We start from the raw sequence: 14959 nt of genomic DNA, 5'->3' as shown, positions 1-14959 counted from the left end.
AAAGACAGATATCAAATGTATTTTGCAAATACCTGAAATCATAATCACTATACAGTTTCGTATTATGATTTTTTCTTAATATTGTATCAAAACATTTCTTCAATTACAACAGAAACTCTACTATCTGACTGTTTGGTTTTAGATGGTTTTAGTAAATCCAAAGTGTGTGGTTATTGTTCTATGACTTCTTTAAAGCTTTGACTGCTCTTAATAAATAACATGGATTGGGAAAAGAGGCATGATCTTATTTCCACACTTTGTATGCCCCTCACCATTCAATAGGACTAGAAAAAGTTTCCAGTATTTTCTCTGCAATTTTAAGTCTTTTTGGGGTTTAGTATAAATAGTTGTAGGTCAACATCTCAACAACTTTCTATAAAATACAAAATAGAATATGTCCAAAATGCTATATTTTTCAGGACTATTAAGTTTCAATGTTATTAAGCTCAAACTTGAACTAGCCCTGCAGGGTGAACTGCGAGAAACACCCTCATAAATTCTCTGTGAATTCAGTAGCATTCCGTTGGACAGTCTGCATACTTCTTCAATATTCCCAAGAGGCTCGTTCCTGCTTTGGATTCTTCCCCTAATATACATACACTTATTTATAAATTTTGTAATATGAAAATCTATCCATACATAAGAAATACAAGGAAAAAAAGACCTTCCTAAATATGAAACAAAAATGAAAGGAGTCATATTTTAAGAATAGTTATTTAAGGTATTATTAGAATAAGTAACCTCATTATTGTCATTAAAAACATAGCACTATGGTTCAAAGGACTGGCTCATAGGTCAACTTATTTCAAAATCGTGTTTTAGCAAAGCTAAACTAGCTAAACTCCCACAACACAGAAATAAAAATGAAAGGGAAAAAAAAAAACATCAGCTTGCTAGAGAAGTCATAATACTCATTTATCAAACACATAGGGTTTGCTTCATGTTGTGGATGCATCGTTTTTAAATATCGTACTAAGGATGATGATTTCATACAAGCTTTAGTTAATATCTCAATTCTCAATTCCAATTCCAGAATGTGCTATGTTAATAATCATGTCTGTAATGTATATATCAAGTAGTTTCCTAGAATTTTTTTTTTATTTTTTCAGTCTTCTTGTTTGACTCGACCACAGTCGTTTGCAGCCTCACTGTGCCTGCCAACAGCACTGTAGGGGAGTAAACAAAGTGCGGCTCTGTCGTTCTCCAGTGTTTGCTTTTCTGCTTGCCTTATTGATAGAATTTGAAATTCATGATTCTTTGCAGTAATCATTTTTAACAATTTTATTGAAATATAATTGACATACAATAAATTGCACATATTTAAAGCATACAATTTGATTAGTTTCAACATATGCATATTCTCAGGAAGCCATCACCACATTGTCTTGGTTGTGCTGCTCTATATTAAGTCTTAAAAACCAGATAGGATATTCTTTATTCTTTATCAAATAAGTCATGGCTGTTCTAAGTCCTTTGCATTTCTGTATGAATTTTAGAGTCAGTTTGTCTATTTCCACACACACATCAAGACAACTGGAGATTTTGACTGGGATTGCGCTGGATCCGTAGGTCAATTAGGGGACAATTTATATCTTAAGAATTTTGAGTCTTCTTTACCAAATATCTATAGTCCTATTAAGTATTGAGAGAGATTATTAAAATCTGTGACTAATATTGTGGAGTTGTCTATTTATTAGTTGCAGGTCTGTCAATTTTAGTTCATGTCTTTGAAGATCTGTTATTAGGTGCATAAACATTAGAATCCTTATGTCCTCTTGATAACTTGATCCCTTTAGCATTATGAATCATCTTTTTTCCTGGTAAGAGTCTTCTCTCTGAAACTATTTTGTCTGATTTTAAAAGTCGCTCCAGATTTCTTTTGATCAGTGTTAGCAGGGTATTTGCTTCCACTACTTTACTTTTAACCCATTACATTAAAGTGCATTTCTCGTAGGCAGCATAAACAATGTTCTGTGTTTTTAACCAATCTAAAAATCTCTACTTTTTACTTGAGGTATTTAGACTATTTATATCTAAGGCAATTATTCATATAATTAGGTTTCTGTCTTAATTGTTTTCTATTAGTCCTATCTTTCATATTCCTTTTTTCCTTTTTTCTGCTTTCAATTATATAAATTAAATATTTTTATGAATCCAATTTATTTCCTTTGTGGGTTTATGAGCCAAAATTCTTGTTATTTTAGTGGGCTTGTGGATTTTAGTGGGCTTTTTTTTCACTAATCTAAATGTATGTATTCACCTTTAATTTATCACAGTCTACCATTAAGTGATATTATATCACTACAAATATAGAACAACATCCTTGTATCAGTATGCTTTCTATTCTCTGCTTTCCCCCTTTATGCTGCTATTGTCATATTTGTTGTTTTTATATATGTTTTAAAGCCACACTATGTTGGTATTTTTTTTTTTTTTTTGGACAGACAGGGATCGCTTACAGATATTTGAAGACAAGAAATAAGTAAAATTAAATAAAGAAAGTTCTATTTTTGCCCAGAGAGTTACATTTCCAGTGCTCTTCAAAGTCTTCCTATGACTCACTGATGCTCTATGCATTTTTTATTCTCTTTTGTCTCTTTGCTTTTTTCAGCTTCTACTGTTAGGTCTTTTCATGTTTACTAACCTTTTCCTCTACAATGTCTAATCTGCTGTTAATCCCGTTCAGGGTATTCTTCATCTCATACATTGTGCTTTTCATACCCAGAATTTCTATTTGGATCTATTTTAGATCTCCTATGTGTCTAACTAACTTTTAGGATATATGTAGAATACAGGGACGCCTAGGTGGCTCAGTGGTTGGGCGCCTGCCTTCAGCTCAGGTCATGACCCCAGGATCCAGGATTGAGTCCCGCGTCGGGCTCCCTGCGTGGAGCCTGCTTCTCCCTCTGCCTATGTCTCTGCCTCTCACTCTCTGTGGGTCTCTCATGAATAAATATATAATTCCTTAAAAAAAGGATATATAGAATACAATTATAAGAAATGTGTTAGTGTCCTTGCCTATAATTCTAATATATGTCAGTTCTGAGTTAGTTTTAATTTTTTCCTCATTATGAATTATATTTTCCTGCTTCTTTGCATGCCTCCTAAGTTTGCACTGGATGCCAGGCATTTAGAATTTACCTTGCTGGGTACATGATTTTTTGTATTTCCATATTCTTGAGCTTGGTTCTAAAATGCAGCTAGGTTACTCCAAATAGTTTGATCTTTTTGAATTTTTCAATTGATATTCATTAGGTAGCACTGAAGTATGCTCAGTCCAGGGATAATTACTCCCTACCACTGAAGTCAGGGCCATCTCTGCATTCTACCAAATGTAGGGTATGGTAGGTCCTATCAGTGCTCCAAGACAGGCAAGAGAGCACTAGCCCTTTGGACAGCCTGTGGAAATTTTGAAAAATTTAAATTTGCAGTCCCATTCATTCCCTACCCAGGCAGAAGCTGGGACCTGGGGTTTTTCACCTGCCTGCTTGGTGTGGAGACTGAAGGAGGAGCTATGGTAACGCTTGCATGCTCATTCACACCACCATCTTTGTTCTCGCTGATCCTGAGGTGCCTAGATAATACGCCAGGCCCCAACAGTGTGCCAAGACAGGTAAGACGAAGCCAGTGTCTTGATCAGCCTCCAGAAAAGTTGGAGCATTAGATTCGCAGTCCAGTTCTTTTCCCTCTCCACGGAGGTGCTAGGAGTTGGCGGTTTCTTCGGGTTGTATGATGTGGTTAAGGGGGTGTGTCTCGATTTTTCCCATCCACTTCAACGTGGCTGGTTTTGCACTCTCCTGGAGTCTTGCAACTAGTTTCTGGATTTCTCACTAAGGAAATTTGTCCATATATTGTTGTTGAATCAATGTGTTCAAGAAAGAAAGGAGGGTCAAGGGCTTCCAATTCCACTATCTGGCTAGTCACTCTAGGGAGTGTCTTCTCTGAAATGATAATGTGGATCTTTTTGTGTGATGTCAGCAAATGCACAGAAAACACTATGAACTGAGCTAAATGCTATAAAGTAATACAGTACTTTTCACTTAGAGCATTTAACCAAGGAAATTGACTGGCAATATGAAAAGGAAGCATTTGCTTGAGAAAATTAATAGAGGATGAGTAGAGAAAAAAAGTCTGCAAGAAAAGGAAGTGTTTCCATAAATTACCTATAACAGGAAGAAGTGTGGAGCATCAGAACCTAAAGCATGTGTCAGGCAGGAAGGTAGCCGGGGTCAGATCATGCACAGTTTGAAAACCTTGATAAGTATTTTAGACTTTCTTCTGAAAGCAATCAGAAACCACTAAATGATTTTTATCAGAGAACAACACAACCAAATTTGTGTTTTGAAAAGACTAGACTTTTTGTTCCTTCCAGAAAATCAAAAGGAAAGGAAGAAGCTGCACGGAAAAAATCTAGTAATCCTTGACCTAAACAGTATATTGGAAGGGAGAGGAAAGAATACACCAAGTACCAGCCCACAGAACACATGGGGTAGGAATGTACTACCCTCCTCGCCATGGCAGCACGGCCAATACCGGGCAGTACTGTATGTGATCAAAAGTGCCCCACATTGTGGAGTACTACACATTTGGGTACAATTCCTCGCCACTTCTCAATTGTGAAATTCTAGACAAGTCAATCCCTATTTTACAGATGAAGAAACTAAAGCTGAAAGAGGTTAGTCATACATACTTCACACAGATGTAGCATGATAGGTACAAATCCTTTCTGTGTACTGCCAGCCCCATAATAAGTGTGCAAAAAACCCTTTAGTTCTTAGGGGTAGTGGTGTTGTGAAACTAAACCAGTTCAAAAAGATTAAGTGATATCTGCTCCAGGTCACACAGATGATAGCTATAAAATTGTTTCTAAAAAAATTGCCTCTTCTGGGGCACCTGCGTGGCTCACTGGTTGAGCATCTGCCTTTGGCTCAGGTCATGATCCCAGGGTCTTGGGATCCAGTCCTGCATCAGGCTCCCCGTAGGGAGCATGTTCTCCCTCTGCCCATGTCTCTGCCTCTCTCTGTGTATCTCTCATGAATAAACAAATAAAATCTTTTTTAAAAATTACCTTTTCAGCTCACACAGGTTATTTAGAAAAAAAAAATTAATTATACCAAATTATATCAACACACAAAGAAAATTCACACTCTGGCAAAAACATCTCAAAAATTTCATTTAAAAGAACATTATTTTATAAAACGAGATTTTAAATGATTGTGTTCTATTTCTGGACTTTCCAGCAAAAACAGAAAAATTATTTTAAACATAAATGTTAACATCTGTGGTACTATATGGCCATAAAAGTCTGGATCAAAGCTTATAGTGAGAAACAGATTGTAGTCTACAATATTGTAAAATGAAAATATCTGCAGTTGTGTTTCACTATGACCATTTTGCTTTCATTCTTTCACATAAGTCAATAAGAGCTATCTTGTTATTCAGAATCATCTATATTTGCAAACTCACATAGGGACACCTACATAAACTCCTTTTGAAAAAGCACATGTGTGTTCATTGACCCATTAAGTCAATGCACATTACAATTTATCCTACAAATATGCTGACCCCCATCACATTGGCTTTCAAAAGAAGTTTTTAAGGAGTAGCAGCTTCAGGCAGTGATCCTCTTCACTGTTTGTCTAGTTCATCCTTATATAGTGTGTCTATTTCCTTGGAGATACTCCGGAAATTGAATACTATGGAAAAAATGTTTACAATTAAAATGATTGTCTTCTCTGCTCAAAATCCCAGTAGATGTACCTTTTAGGGACAATATCTTTGAGTGTGCTTGCATTTGGATTTTTTTTTTTAAGTTTTTTAGTCATTTACATTTCCTAAGCTTGAACCAATGTAATAACAAAACCAAATGACATCTAAAGAATCCCCTCTCACTTGAGTGTGTAAGGACCAAATTCTATGAGGATGAACAGATCCAGATAGAACCCTGTTACCACTTCAGTTCATTTTGCTGCCTCTTTAGACAAATCACATGAAGCTGAAAAATCACCCTGTTTGTAATCAACAGCTCAGCCCTAATACCATCACAGTTTGCTCTGAAAATGTTGCCTGAGCACTTGAAAAATCATCTTAAAATATATTTTTCAAGTGGCAAGCATAATTGGTGTAACATGAATTAGTCCGACTAATATTCAGACTGATGATATTTTGATCTTGTGCAGACACTTACCATGCTCTTACCTGTAATGCAAATATGGGAAAAGCTGATTAGTGATTATGGGAGATCTAACTTTCCATGCTGACACTGACCCTTGAATTTTTCTTTTAGTTCGAAAAACTGATCTTTGAGCCAGAGTTTGGTAAAATGGGATTACTCTTTGGATTAGATGTTATCTAAGGAAGCTTTCAGTTGACGTTTTATGAATTTATGCTCAGGTCATGTGGAAAGGGACACATCCCTACAGTGAAGGTAATATAGGTATTTGCAAAGACAAATCTCACAGGTGTTTTGTATGCCTAGCAAAGGAGATACCAGTATATTAACGTAGATATATTCTACAAGATAGAATTTAAAGTGGACAGGTAATTGGTTTTTTTTTCCTTTTGATGTTTATTTCCTCCAGTTTACAATCCTGAATTAAACATGCTGCTCAATTGTTCCATGCAAACGCTTCTCTTGTTTTACTCTGTTTTTATTTTCCATCACCAGTGCCCACTTCCCTTCTCCTCACTACACTTAACTTTGTACATAACTTTGTAAAACATACAATATTATTTTATGGGGTTTTTTCCAGCTTACATAAATGATACTCAACTTATAATTCAAAATTATGCATCTAAAATCAATCCAGGGATCCCTGGGTGGCGCAGCGGTTTAGCGCCTGCCTTTGGCCCAGGGCACGATCCTGGAGACCCGGGATCGAATCCCACATCGGGCTCCCGGTGCATGGAGCCTGCTTCTCCCTCTGCCTGTGTCTCTGCCTCTCTCTCTCTCTCTCTCTGTGTGACTGTCATAAATAAATAAATAATTAAAAAATAAATAAATAAAATAAAATCAATCCAATTTTTATTATATGTACCCAGTACATTGCTTGTGATGTTTACTTATTTTACGAGAAAGAGACACATAGTTTACCTCAAATTTTTCATTACTACAAATATTATACAAACAAACCGAAATCTAAAGATCAACAATGGAACATCTGGGTGGCTCAGTGGTTGAACATCTGCCTTTGGCTCAGGACAAGATTCCCAGGATCAAGTCCCATATCGGGCTTGCAACAGGGAGCCTGCTTCTCCCTCTGCCTATGTCTCTGCCTCTCTCCGTGTCTCTCATGAATAAATAAATAAAATCTTAAAATAAAAGATCAACAAAAGAACCATGTTAGCAGGGAGACTCTCCCTTAAAGAAGGAAAGGTACAATAATCTTGAGCATATCCTCTTTATAGACTCCCGTGACAGTTTTTTTTTTTTTTTAAGATCTATTTATTTTGAGAGAGAGCATGCAAGGTGGGAGTGGGCAGAGGGAGAGAGAAAAAAGGAGAGAATCTCAAGCAGACTCCCCCTGAGTGCCAAGCTGCATGTGAGGCTTGCTCTCTCAACCCTAGATCATGACTAAAACAGAAACCAAGAGTCACAACTCAAACGACTGAGCCACCCAGGCACTCCAACATTTTTTTTTAAAGATTTATTTATCTTAGAGAAAGAGTGAGAGTGGGGTGGGGAGGGGTCGGTGGAGGGCAGAGGGGGGCAGAGGAGGAGGGAGAGAGTGAATCTCAATCAGAATCCCCACTGAGCACAGGGATCCCCACTTGATCCTACAATCCTAATATCATGACCTAAGCCAAAGCCAAGAGTCAGACGTCTAACCAACTGAACCACCCGGGCACTCCTATGTTACACTTGTAATAGGGTAGAAAACCAGAAGTGGAGATTGTTAGTCTACAGATATGTTATTTCTAATTTCATTACTGTCAAACTCTCCAAAACGGCTGTATCATTTTTTTTAATATCTCTGCCAGTAATACAAGGCTTCCATTTGGCCATATTTTTCATCAAATTTGGCAAATCCTGACTTTCTGTTGTCTCTTTCAATGTCATGGGTGAAATCACACCTCAGTTTTAATTTGCCTTTTCCTCATTATAGTAAGCTTGAATATCTTTTCTCATACTTATTTGGCACTGTAATAGGATAAGCTAGGCCATGTTGAATTCTCAATGACATAATTCAATAAGCTCTTATCTCTTATGCTGGTCCAGGCTCCAAAACAACCCTCCACCTAGTGGTTGCTATGGGCAGCTTCTGTCTCATGACTGAGCCACTATGAGGCGGGAGAGAGGACAGGAAAGGCGCAACAGTCTTTACCGTCTTGACCCAGACATGACATATGTCACTCAGAGCCCATCAGCCAGAACAAGCTACTTAACTCCACGGAAGCCTAAGGAATGGGGAGCACTGCATGAATATTTTGTGAGTACTGTCTGTCACGGTGCTCTACCTTTCCAAGAAGTCTATATGCTTTGGCTTGCTACAATATATTTTATGTCTTCATAATAAAAAAAAAAAAAAGAAAGAAAAAGAAAAAAAACATGTAAGCAATGATGAAGGAATCAATTTTCTGTGTCACTGCCAGATATAATCATGTCATTCCTCTGTTCACAAGCTTTCAATGGCTCCCCACTGCCTAACAGGCTAAACTTCTTGGCCTACTTTTCTCTCTAGTAATAGCAGATCAAATTTAGAATGACTTTTCAATCCCATAAATTTTTGATCAGTTTTTATTCAATCTTTGCGTAAATTGGAGGATGGCGATGGTCCCTTAAGAATTGGTATAGAACTGAATGAAATTTAATAAGGCTCCTGACAGTTATGTGATGGTGATTTGTACAGCTTTCATTTTGTAACCTTAAGCAATATTGACCTCGGGGAAGAATGGATAGAATGAGAGACAAAAAGGATGAATATGTTCTTCGTCTTTGTTCTAGTCTTCCTACTTGATAACAGCCCCAAAGGAAGTCTAAATTAATTTCCGAATTAAACTCACACCAATTTCTTTTGAGAAAGCTGACTCATTGTCAAGAAATTTCTTATACAGTATGCAAGGAAAGATGACAGGTAAATGGATTTTACGATGAGCACATTGACAGGTAATATAAAGGTATTGATAGAAACCAACAAACAAAAAATAAGTGTCACAGGTTGAATCTCAAAAGGACAGCCTAGGGAATTTGGGAGGTCCCTTTCACATAGCCAGTTTTACTTTGAACCCCAAGAGATGGCCCTGATTTTCTCAAGCAGAAAGAACACATTTTGAAACTAGGCTCTTCAATTATTTCAGTCGAGCACAAAATACAAATAGCTCTTAGGGTGAGCCAAAGTATCTAGAAGTTTGTAGGCCTGCTTTAGAAAAAAAAAAAAAAAAGAAGAAGATTACCTCTGTTAGATTTTGTGAAATGTCATTTCAATTATTTTTGCACAATAGCATTGCAGAAACAACATTTCCTCTGATTAGCTTGACACGTGATAATTTGGATAGACTTTAACTTTATTTATCTTTGACTAGAACAAATTGTCTCTCTGCCCTTGTTTATACAAAATGCTGTTATTTTTGCTCCTTTCATTTGTATAATCTGTGGCTTGGTTTCATCTTAAATGCTTATAATTGTACATTGAGGTAGGCTTTTAACTGCATCAAACTCACAGCTAAGAAAGCAAAACGGTGTGCAGAGGAGAGGTGGGGGATGGATTCAGTACAAACATGGGATGTGTTACACAAAACCCAAGGATATTTTTTTTTTTAAATTCCAGCAGAACAATGAAGTAGCAAAGTTTCCAACTTTAGAAAAAAAAAAAGGAAAATTAAAGAGAAAATATTTCTAATGCAATTTTGCTCCAATTCTACTTTACACTGAAGAATACTTCCTGACTCTCAAACTTATTTCTGTACGTTTATATCAGAGAGACTCCCAACACTCTGGCCTCGCCCTCATAGGGAAAGTTCACATGTGAAGTTAGAAGTCCACCTTAAATAACATTGGTGTATTAAAATATGTTTGGAAATGACAATTAGCCTTGAGAATGTATAAACACATACACTATTGTGAATATAAATGTGAATTTTATTCCCTTAATTATGCTACATTTAATTGGACCATACTGGAGTAGATCATAGAATCAGGCAAAACCCAGAGTTTAAAAGCCATTTCAGAGGCTACTTCAACTCACAAAGCTTGCTTGTTTTCCCTCTCCAACACACTTTATTTTAAATCTGTTGGCTTATATTAAAATCTATTCACTGTCGATCTGGCCTTTGTATGCGGTATCTAGATGGATCATTTATGTAAAGTCTCAGGACTGAACAGAGAAAATGAAAAAGGAAAAGGAACTGACTGAGGACCTACAACCGGTCACTCTTTTAAACCATTTATATGTATTAACTCTCAAAATCCTCACAATTATCAAAATCTACACCTATTTAATTTAATAGCCTTAATGTTTATTGCTTATTTTTGGCTTTTATGTTTTTGTCTTTTTTATATAAATTTAACGATGTTCCTCATAGAAACCATGGAAAGACATTCAGAAGAAACTACAAATCATCCATAATCTATGATATTGTCACTATTGAGCTGCTATTCATTTTCCATGTGGAAGTCTTTGTTTTTAATGTAATTGGAATCACACGGGTTATACAGTTTCTTGCCCTTCAATTTTCACTGAAATCATATCATCAACATTTTCCTATATTATTATAAGTTCTCCATCCGTGATTTTGAAGGGCCCATTATGTTTCATCATTCAGATGCACCATAATTAGTCTAACCTCTCTGGTATTGGGTGGGGGGCATTTAATTTGCTTAGAATCTTACTTTCTATGAAACCAGAATGCAGCTACAATAATAATACTGTGAATTGCTGTGGCCACAGCCTCCCTTTTGAGGTTATTGCTGCAGCCCAATTGAAATCTAAAGGTCAGCACAAAAAGTACACTAGTATAGGATGAAGGGGAGGGGATAGTTCGGAAAGATAATTGAGTGCCAGCAGGATACACAGTGCTCTGCTCTCTTCTGTATTCTATTATTCCAGCCAAAATTTAAAAGGGTTAGGTTCAAAACATTTAGGCATTTATGCGCTGGGCTCCAAATCTTCCTGAAACCTAGTCAAATTTGTGCACACCTCACTGACTCCTAATATAAATTCATTTTTTTTGATAATTTTTTTGGGGGGTTGGCTTTTTTTACAACTAGCAACCGGAAGAGAACTAATACATATTTATTAGTGAACAAGCAAGTTTAGTGTCTACAACAAAGGTAATAACAGACTCACACTACCCTGAACATAGGTATTCCTATAAGGAATGGTAAAAGTAAATGGGAAGAGTTACACAGTGAGAGTTATCTACAAATGTTGAAATATTGTCTTGTGTAAGAGGAAATAGATTTGTTCTGTCATTACAAAGAACTTAGACAATGAAATATAATTTTATTTAATATGAAGAAGAGCATTCCAAAAGAGTGGAATAAAAAAGATATCAGGGTGCCTCCAGAAGTAGTAGGTTTTCCATCACTAGAATACGTAGTTTTATATTTAGTAATCATTTGATGAATATGTGAAGAAGGAAAGTCAAGATATTGGTTTTTCAAAAAAAGAAAGAAAAAAGGGTGAGAAAGCTCTATTGTGTGACATTCCAATTGAGTTCCAAACTTAATGTTTGCTTTCTTATTATATAATAAGCTATTATAACAAGAAGATACCTTTTTTAAAGTTTGAAGATTTGTCTATTTGGTTAGTTTTTGCTTTTTCACAATGAATGCTGCTGTTTCTTTGTTTTTTCAGAATGAATAGTTTTTCTTTGAGGGGCCAGGACAAAAGCTTGGTAGGAATGTTACCAACTCCTGTGCCACCAAGATTATTTTTCCAAAAAAAAAAGAATGAGAAAGTGTCATGGAGACTTATCACAAATTATGGCTTAGAGGGAAGGAAGTCAATATCCAGGGACATAGTGTCAAGTCTGAGGGTGAGAGGAGACAAGAAATGCAAGAACAAATAACAATATCTGGAAATTGTGAGAAAGAATCAGAAAGCAATGGAGAAAATGGGACAAGGCAAGTGGATCAGAAATACCACTGAGCAAGTGTTACCTTCCATGGTGCTTTATGCTAGGCATGGGTCTTAAAGGAAGAGTAAATGGCCCAAGTAAAAGGGAAAAAAAAAAAAAAGTTAACACGTTTATGGAGAACATACTATGGTAGTATTTTCTCTCTCAGGCATTGACATAAAAGTGCAAGAATCAATTTTAAGAATTTCGATACAACTGTGGATATAGGAAGTATGATAGAGGTTCAAAATCCTCAGAAAACAACAACAACAACAACACTGAAGCTCTTAAAATTTCAGTGCAAGTACAAACTCACAGAAATAAAAACCTAGATGAGGAAAAACAATCACACTGCAGTATTTACCTCTTGAGCTCTCAACAAGAGAATCTGTTGCTAGAGGGCCTATCATGCGTGCTTCAGTCAACTTGAACCCAGAGACCCAGAGACAAGGGGCATGGGCTTTGCAATGATACAGGCACGAGGCCAAATCCCAGCTTCGCTTTCACCATGTTACCTTGTGCAAGATGGCATAACTTCTGCAGGCGTCAACTTTCTCATTTGTAAATTGAGAGTTGTCCTGGAGGTTAAGGAGAAAATATGTTTAATGAGTGTAGCGCAGTTCTCAGGACATTATAAGTTGCAGTACAAGTGTAGCTTCGGTCCTGAGTTCTTTAAAGGTCTGGTGCATGCATCTGCTCATTAATTAAAAGCTTACTGGCTGTCAAAGCTTGGCCTGATCTTTTCAGCCACTACCATTACAGAGGCTAGAGATCTTCACAAAATGCAAGCCAAAGGTGAAGTCAGTGATGGCATCGGAATAGAAGGAGGATGCCTGGGATGCCTGGGATGCCTGGGTGGCTCAGCAGTTGGGCGTCTGCCTTCAGCTCAGGGCGTGACCCCTGGGTCCTGGGATCTAGTCCTGTGTTGGGCTCCCAGCATGGAGCCTGCTTCTCCCTCGGCCTGTGTCTCTGCCTCTCTCTCTGTGTCTCTCATGAATAAATAAATAAAATATTAAAAAAAAAAAAAAAAAGGAGTATGGCAGGTTAGGATCTGAACTTCTCTGAGGATCTGAACTGAACTTTCTGAGGAGAAAAACCAGAATGGTCTTTGTTGAAAACAGACCTCTATATGTCACAATGATTGGATATTTGAGTATGATATTGTCCAAGGATTCATTAGTCTAAACCAAGAACCCTATAGAATTTGGGCTTCTCTGGACCACGTAGTTCCCTTCTAAACCTGCTGCCTACAAGGGAGTTAAATAGCAGCCAAAATTATTTAATTCATATCATTTATTTTGATAAAATGTTGTATAACTCAGCTTCCCAGGGTTACTTAATTTACAGCTTTTAGCTTGACAGCATACCAAATATATAGCAGAACTTGGCACCTGACTAAGGAAACTGTGCACACGTTGGGTCAATTTTCAAAAAAGTGTTTTCAAATTGCAATGACTCCAAGGTGCGCTTCGTGACTTATAAATGATGGCAATAGATTCATAAACAGAAACTTGGGAGCAGAGAAAGATAGAAAAAGTGGAATGAGATTAGAGAGAAAATTATTGATCAAGGATATACAAGAGACACTTCAGCAAGAGAAAGAGGTGTACCACAAAAATCCCAGCCCCTCAACAGCATATAACCTCTAAATTACTAGAAAAATAGCAATAGAGTTTTTCAATATCTAATTCAATGGCAATGAAATTTTTCAATATCTAATTCAATTTCCATGTGACAGATAAAATTAGAAGTTCCAAAAAATAAAATGACCTACCACTTTCTATCTCTCTTTTTTGAAGGTTTTATTTATTTATTTATTTATTTATTTATTTATTTATTTATCTCTTATTTATTTATTTATTTATGAGAGAGAGGGAATAAGTGAGTGTGGGGCAGAGCAAAGGGAGAGGGACAAGCAGACTCCACACTGAACACAGAGCCCAACACAGAGCTGGATCCCAGGACCCTGAGATCATGACCTGAGCAGAAATCAAGAGTTGGATGATTAACCAACTGAGCAACCTAGGAGCCCCTCATCGCTTTCTAAAGTCTACATCAATATTCTCACACAATCAGCTATGGAACTATGGTTTCCTCACTTCTGTGCAATTTCCATGTTCCATTTTGAAGTGACGACTTCATCATGAAGCCCACACCTTAGAAATACAACCTTCAGAAAAAAATACAAGATAAATACATAAAGGCAGTAGGAAGTAGAGCCTAATGGTAAAAGGATTAACAGCAGCAACAAAACAGCCAAGATCTGATTTCTCTTTTAACATTACTCATTGTATGGCCTTGAATGATTTGCAAGGATTTGCTTATCTTTCCCCGAATGCTGCTGTGGTTTTGTTTTTTCTGGATTTGTGAATTTACTGGCAGAACGTTAGTGAGATATAAATAAACCAATTTGCCCAGTTATTGTTGCAATAGTATTATATTAAAAAAAAACAGATGTGAAGTAGTTAGCATAGTCCCTGGCACATAGAGGGTATTTTGTAAAGGGTCTTATTACAAAAGCCAGAGTTTCGAGTACATCTTTCTAATCAAACTGCTCCATCTGATAGACCCACTTTATTCTAACATAAACACTGAAAACCTTAACTGGACAAAAAGGTAGAACCTGATTATGTTCACTGACTATAATGGGCATCACAAATACAATATATCCATTTTCATACAGAGATGAGGCACTGAAGCTCACTGAATCAAAATGTTCCATGTTAGGTAAAGATTTGGTTTGATTTTTTAAACGTATATAAAAACAAAGATTTGAGAAATCATCGGCGGAAAACGCAGGAAAGTGCTGGGTAGATCATGACCTGTTGGCAGAAATCTTAGTTAATGCTTGCTGATGACCATGCAGAAAACTGAAGGTCATGAATTTTCCAGACTCCTTCTG

The 14959-nt window shown here is 36.7% G+C and overlaps 1 long non-coding RNA gene across 2 annotated transcripts in view; it reads right to left on the bottom strand.

Annotated features, from left to right (window-relative positions):
* LOC144306148 (uncharacterized) overlaps window positions 1-14959 on the bottom strand; it is a 65196-nt gene that overhangs the window by 45217 nt on the left and 5020 nt on the right. Inside the window, exon 2 of one of the 2 annotated variants that reach the window (XR_013373178.1) lies at window positions 12573-12635. The exons of the other annotated variant lie outside the window; for it this stretch is intronic. This is a non-coding gene — a long non-coding RNA (uncharacterized LOC144306148). The remainder of the gene's footprint in view (window positions 1-12572; window positions 12636-14959) is intronic. 2 annotated transcript variants of the gene reach the window in all.

The sequence above is a fragment of the Canis aureus genome, chromosome 3, assembly GCF_053574225.1.
Source record: "Canis aureus isolate CA01 chromosome 3, VMU_Caureus_v.1.0, whole genome shotgun sequence".
Classification (NCBI taxonomy): domain Eukaryota; kingdom Metazoa; phylum Chordata; class Mammalia; order Carnivora; family Canidae; genus Canis; species Canis aureus.
Note: the sequence above shows the minus strand (reverse complement) of the source record. Positions and strands in the feature narration are given on the sequence as shown.